This window comes from Heloderma suspectum, chromosome 2 (assembly GCF_057233095.1).
Source record: "Heloderma suspectum isolate Gila_16-S chromosome 2, 16-S_ref, whole genome shotgun sequence".
Lineage (NCBI taxonomy): Eukaryota > Metazoa > Chordata > Lepidosauria > Squamata > Helodermatidae > Heloderma > Heloderma suspectum.
Window position 1 is genome coordinate 275174209 of NC_139459.1, and position 7309 is coordinate 275181517.

Below are 7309 nucleotides of genomic sequence, written 5' to 3' on the forward strand. Positions count from 1 at the left end.
TCTTTGGCGGCTGTTGGGGGCACAATGGTGCCGGAAAACAAAGCGCACAAGCAGAGTCATTCCTGCACACTCAATGGAAATGGCTTTACCAGGAGACCACCAAAGAGCTGGGGGAGGTGGCATGCTGGTGAGACTCTCCTCATCTGCTGTCTCCCCCCGCCCCCCCCCCAAATCCTTGGGAAAGTCACAGCAGCACTGGCAGCATGTGGGGATGGAATCGGGGTGGCTGCCCAGATTCCATCCCAGTAAAATGGGATGCAGACGGAGAGATGTTTGTCCGAAAAGAAGGACCGCAGGCAGATTAGGATGCTCAGCTTTATTGACAAGAGAAATTAAGATGTTGCGAGAGAGTCACTGGCTAAGAGAGCACAAGCAGAGGGAAGGAGGGATTTCTTTGTGGTGATGCTGTGAGCAAGGCGTGAAATGAGCTGGATTTTCCTTAGTGGATGCCCCTCACGCACTTTTATGGGGACACTCGCTGCACCTGTGTTCCAAGCACCTCACTTTAAGCCGAGGGTTCCGACTGGTGAGAGAAAGACAAAACACAGAACATGAGAACGTGATACAAAGGCTCCTCGTTACTCATGACACAAAGAATATATCAGGGGGAAGGGCTGTGAGATGTGTGGAAACTGGCAACCATTGCTGCATGTTCTGCTGCTGGTGGCACGATAGCAAAGCATCCCCCTGTCCATCTTTCATTGCTCACTGACGTCACAAAGTTCTGGGCAAGAAAAGTTAGAGCCCAGCCTGAACAAAGATGGATTGCAGCATGTCTTACGTGGGCTCCGAATTCAGGGATGCCCACAGGAAACTCTACTCAAGCGTTTCATTTGTTCAATATAAGTGAAACTGATACTCACGCCTCTGCATTACAGTACAAACAGTGGTTGTTGTATGTGACCCCATCAGTACCACAGTGGAGGCATCCGGGCCACAGAGGACACTTTCTGGGATAGCCAGGTTCACATTCATGCTGCAGAGAGAGAGAGAGAGAGAGAGAGAGGAAGAGAAACATGCATTTTAAAGTCTTTCCCCTCTTCAGCTTTAGGCTACGAGACATAATCTTTGATTATCACAAACTGAATGATACAGAGTTGGAGTAAGCACATAAGATGCTCATTCTCCTAGGGATGTACGAAAGTGACTTACCTTTCGCGGATTATGTTGATGGGGGGGGCATTCCATCCCTCCCCCCGGAATCCTGGCCGGGGGGGGAGGCGCTCCGTTCCTCCGCCTGGAATCCTCGAACGGCCGGCTGTGCTCCGTGGCAGCTCCATGGAGCAGCCAGCCAGGCCCGGCCCGGCCAGGCCAGAGCCATCCGCAGCCGGATTTCCGGCCGTGGAGGGCTCTGGGTAAAAAACAAAAAACAAACAAAAAACCGTGTATGCAAATGGCAGTGGCAACGGCCGCCGACATTTGCGTTCCTTCTTTTTGGCTGTCTTAATCTACATAAATATTTACGTAGAATATGACAGCGAAAATCAAGGGGAACGCAAATAGCATAGCGGGCCCTATTTGTGTCCCTTTTTCATTCACCGTTTTAGCCTACGTTCCACCACAGATTTTGGGGGGCCAAATGCACTGGCATTCGGCCTCACCGAGATCCGTGGCAGAATTCTCTGACATCCCTACATTCTCCCAATATTAAATTAGAGTGTACAGGGCAAGTTGATTGTGTGAATCATCCTGCCAGGAGGTAGCCACCCATCTCATCTGAAGGCAGCCAGCCAGCCAGGTAACCATCCTAGGTATATCTGATCTTTCCCACAGAGAAAACAGTCTGTGACTGTTTCTCTCTCCCTCCCTCCCTGCCTCCCTCCCTGCCTCCCTCCCTCCCTCCCTCCCTCTCTCTCTCTCTCTCTCTCTCTCACACACACACACACACACACACACGTAGACATGTCAGGCAAAACACCCCCCTCGCTCCCCACCCCCGAGAACACTCCCTACCACCCCACCTTATCTTTGATTTTTTTTCTGCGTGGCTGGGTACACTTCAAAATGGAGCGCTGGGCTTCAGCCACGGGATGCCTCTGGAGCCCAGATGAGGCCCAAAGGCATTCTGGGAAATAAAGGTGGCACTGGAGGCAAGCCAGCTTCCCAGGTCACTTTTTAACTTAAAAAAATAAAATAAGAATCATGTGGGCTGGGGAGTCTGGAAGGTGCCAATAGAGGTGTCCACAGGCACATTGGTGCCCGAGGGCACCAGGTTGGAGACCCCAGGACCAGATGGTGCCCCAGCCCATCCATCCCCAAATCTGTCAAAACAGAGGCATCCAAGCTGGCAGGGACGTGAGCAACATTATCCACAAAAATGTCCAGCAAATTGGTCCCAGGGGACATTTGAGGGTTCCAGCTGTTTCATCTTGAGCCTATACCAAGGAGGCCCTGCTCCACTCCAAAAATCTCCACTAGACAACACTGGGCAAAGGCAATCATGGCAGAGGAGTAAAATGTCTTCACTGCCATCACCACCACAGACTAAGGTCAAAGATGGATTCTTACCTCCATTCATTCACATTCACTACAAGTGTTGTATCATTTGCATTCTCGTTGTTGTGCCTGTTATTATTTTATCACCCTCCACACCGCAGAATACTTAGGAGTGGACATGATCAAGGACATTTGGAGTGATCACACTGATAGCCTGGGTCATCCCCTCATTCCAAGTGGAGACCGGGGCCTCGGCAGGACAGCTGGCTAAAACCGCAGGAAAATCTCAAAGAGACCTCAGAAAACCATCTGGATTCATCAGCTTCCAGGGGTGGACCTTCAAATGTAGTCCTCCATCTCTACAGAGGTTACAGGCATTCTGAAGATCAAATCTGATCCAGTAATGATCTGCCCAGGCCAACAGAGCCACTGTTGGCTTCCTCACTCACAGATCATTTCCCCCCAGTCCAGGACAGGGAACCAGAGCCAAAGTATATTGTGCCACATGCCAGATAGCATTTGAGACAGTCCCATGGTAGACAGGGTGCCTGTAAAGTTTGAGCTGCTCCTGACAAGGTTGTCTCAGTGGGACTAAGTCCTCCAAGACCATGAGCCATGGGGTCCTCAGTATCGCCTCTGAGAGCAGCTCTGTCAGTTCAGGCAGGGAGGCTGTTGGTCAGCGGGGTGGACGGTACACCAATACTATCCCAACCCTGTCTTGGGTTTCCACATTATCTACCCACACCCCAAACTCTCTGACTGTTGGACAGGGAAGCTGACCAGAGTGATGGAATCCACATAGACCAGGGGTGGGCAATGTCCAGGGGCCAGGGGCCAGAGACCCACCACTTGTGCAATGGAGATTTGGCATTACTGGGAACAACCACAAACGATTGGGAAGACTCATTTCTGAATGCGGAAGGTCAGTAGAGCTATGTCTACCCATCCCGACCCAGAAACAATTGTTTCTGGTCATTTGGGGGCTTTCTATAGGAAGTGTGAAAGCTGGTTCCTGCTTGCGCAATGGAGTCTGCAGCAGGAGCTGGTTGCATAACAGCCTCTTGGATGCTGACCCAGGTTGGCATGCTCTTCCATACCGAGGTTAGAAATAATGCCTCCTTTATCATTAGCCGACATGGCATTTGCCTGTCCTGGCTACTGGGGGAAGGCAGAATCCATCTACCTGGTGATCTCCAAAGCCCCCCAAGCACAGCCACCTCTGCCTAGGGTGCAATTACTTCCTTGAATGCTGTTCTTCCTTCTTTCAACGTGACAGAATCTCAACCTTACAATTTCACCATGCAAATCTGCCAAATTGAAAAGAAACACTGTACACATTAGTTTCATCCATAACATTGTTCTTCCTTGTTCTTTACCCTCCAGCAAAAAGATCACATATTTTAATTCGCAGAAACAGGGAGGGAAAGAGAAGACATAGCTGGCACTCACATCATGGTGGTGGTGTCCGAGGGCAACCCCTAGAACCAAAAGAACAAACATATAAAAGCTATAAAGAAAACCATGTGTTGAATCACATTCCATTAAAGAAAGATCTTTTCACTGTAGAAAAATGGAAAGCTGTTTATACTAGCTTTACTATCTCTTTATATATAATATACGGGCATGTGTATTGAGATATATCCAGATAAAAATTAACCTAACCTCAGTCCAGAAGTGGAGAACAACTATGAGCAGGTTGCTAACATCCCCTTTTCAGGCAAGGTCCTCAAGTACATGGTTGCTGTTCCACTGCAGGCATTCTTTTATGAAGTTGATTTTCTAGATCCGATTCAGTTTGGCTTAGGCCAAGTTTTGAGACAAAAACTGCCTTTGACCCCCTGTGGGATGACCTTTGTCAACAGTGAGACAGGAGGAGTGAGACTCTGTTGGTCCTCCTGGACCCCTCAGTGGCTCTCCATACCATTGCCCATGGTATCCTTCTGGAGTGGCTCTCTGGGTTGGGAGTGGGGGCACTGTTTTACAGTGGTTCCATTCCTACTTGGATGGTTGCTTCCAGGAGGTGGTACTGGGGGATTATTGCTCTGTTCCATGGCAATTATATCACAGGATTCCACAGGGCTCAATTTGACCCCCATGCTATTTAACCTTGACATCAAATCATTGGGGGAGGTTATCTGGTGGCATGAACTGAGGTGCCGTCAATATGCCGATGACACCCAGCTCTACCTCTCCTTTTCATCAAACCCAGGTGAGGCAGTGGATGTCCTGAATCGGTGTCTGAGCAGGGTAATGGACTGGCTGAGGGCCAACAAACTGAAGCTAAAGCCAGGCAAGATGATGGTACTGTTAGCAGGTTGTTCATCTGTCCAGTTGAATGGCGTTCAACCTGCCCTGGAGGGGGCTGCCCTCCCCCTGAAAGATCGGGCACACAGCTTCGGGGCCCTGAGAATGTCCATGGATTATTGTGTTCTTTGGTGGGCTGGACTGCATAAAGGGATCTGAGTCTCTAAAGGAGTGTGTTATAGAAAAGAATCCTTTGCACCATGATCTGTGACTCACCTGAGCACAAGAAGAACAGAGCCAGGAGCAGAAAGAATGCCACCTTCATGACTGTGTGAGAGGGTGTAGTCCCAGCTGAGTCTCTGCTAGTGCTCTTCCAAGGAGATGCTTCTCAGAGTCCACCGGGAGGGATGATGTTCTTCATCTCTACCAGGACTTCCATTTATATAGGCATGTATCTGAAACCTGGATTATGAAATCACCCCTCCAAGTAATATTTTGATGTGGAAATGTAATATTACAGAGGTCTGTGGTGAGTGTAGCAATTTCAGTCCTTACTCATCTGTGCAGAGCCCAGAAGGATGCAAGGAAGACATGGCAACCAGCTTCTTAGGAAACAGTAAGCAAAGTAGCTTATTGTCTTGATCCTATGTCATAAGCAAGAACATAATTTCCTGATTAAAAGGGCATAATGACAAATAGTATATAGTAGTCCACAGAGCATCAATGTTTGAAAACAATTAAAGAAAAGACACCATACAATTCTCTGTGAGCCTCGTGAGATCTGTCTACATAGTTTTCTAGATAAGAATGATGCAGTTTCACCACTGGGAAAGCAAGCAGAGCTCCTTTTCCTGCTAAATGCTATTGTTGTTGTTGATTCACCCAGTGGTGCCATCCAACCCCAAACTGAGTTGGGTATTTGGATCTCAGTTTCTTGTAAATGCAACACTAAAGCAGACAAACAAAACAGCCTCAGATTTGTTTCTCTGCAACCTTGTGAACCCACTTTTCTCAAGACTTGAGTGAGAAGGAGAAAAAACAACCCTCTTGTCTGTTTGTATAAAGTCAAACACAGTTCAGAACTTTTCTTTCCCACCAAAGAGAATTCTCTTTAAGATTTCCCCAAGTTTGGGTGGAATAAAGAAGAGAAAGAAAGGACAGGACAGGGAAGGGAAGAAGAAAAGAAGAATGGTGATTGGAAATGTGCGCAGGGGTGGGGGGAGAGAGAACTCCCTAAGTCAAGTGGCTCCTTTCAGAGAGGTAGTACTTCAGAGGAATGTAGGAGGATGTGGAGGGTTTGTAAGGATTGCACGTACTTAAATGAACTTTATGAGGTGAGGTGGCTGAGGGCTTTTTCCAGTTTTTTAAAACTGTAGGACCTATTTAAAAGCCCCAGCAGTTTCTTGATCATGATGCCACATAGTCCTAACCCTCGCTTTGGGATTATTTGGGTCCTACAGCAATTTAGGAGAAATTAAAGTGGAGGGGGAGAAAGAAGTTTGTGGAGGCTGATTGGATCATTTCCTGTACTGATGCCACTAAACTTCTGTAGAACCCAAAGGTTCCAGTTTGGGGCAGTAAAACCAGATGCTGTGCGAAATCCCAGTATTTCACACGGAGCACTTTCTTCCCTTCCTTCTCCCTCTTCAAAATTTCATTGCAGACAAGCTCCTAACAGTGGGCATGTAAGAGCTGAAAAGACAAGTAGGGGGAGAGAGGTTTTTTGCACCTCCAAAAACCCTACACCAGAGATCAGGAATAGTGACCTCCTAATGGTCACCTTAAACACCTTCTGATTAGGGTCTCTAATCCTCTGGGTGACTTGACAGTTTTTACTTTTGGTTTTAGACTTTGAGAAAAGGAAAATTTACACATGGCTAGAGCAAAAGCTACTGGACCTAATTGTCTGAAATTTGGTAGGTTCAGTAAGCTCCACAGGGCCTGCTAGGTCCCCAAATTCCATGAATTTATGTGAAAACACAAAAAAATTATAGCTCTTTACTTTGACAGATTTTCTTGGAAAAAGCAAATTTTACCTGTGGCTAGCACAAAAGCCACTAGACCTAAGTGTCTGAACTTTGGCAGGCTCAGTCATCTCTATAGGGGCTTCCAGGTCCTCAAATTCCATGCACATATGTGGAAGCACCAAAAAAAAAAAAAAAAAAGCTCTTTGACACATTTTCTTGAAAATCACAAACTTTACCTGTGAGTAGCACAAAGGTCACTCTACATAACTGCCTGAAATTGGGCAGGTTCCATCAGCTCCATGGGGGTTGCCAGATTTCCAAATTCCATACACTTATGTGGAAGAACAAAGAAATTATAGCTCTTTGCTTTGACACATTTTCTTGGAAAAAGCAAAGTTTACCTGTGGCTAGCCCAAAAACCACTAAGCCTAACTGTCTGAAATCTGGATGGCTCAGTCATCTCAAAGTGGGCTGGCAGGTCCCCAGATTTCATGCATGTATGTGGAAGCACCAAAAAAAAAAAAAAAAAAGCTCTATGCTTTGACAGATTTTCTTTAAAATAGCAAATTTTACCTGTGACTATCATGAAAGCCACTGGACCTAACTGCCCCAAATTTGGCAGATTCAATTGGTTCCATGGGGGCTACAAGGCCTCCAAATAT

The 7309-nt window shown here is 47.1% G+C and overlaps 1 long non-coding RNA gene across 1 annotated transcript; it reads right to left on the bottom strand.

The window, feature by feature from the left end:
- Positions 1–304: 304 nt before the first annotated feature.
- Positions 305–5068, bottom strand: LOC146354588 (uncharacterized). Its single transcript, XR_014787429.1, has 4 exons — positions 4957–5068; positions 3886–3914; positions 864–976; positions 305–523 (listed from the first exon to the last, which is right to left on the bottom strand). It is a non-coding gene; the product is annotated as an uncharacterized LOC146354588 (long non-coding RNA).
- Positions 5069–7309: the final 2241 nt, after the last annotated feature.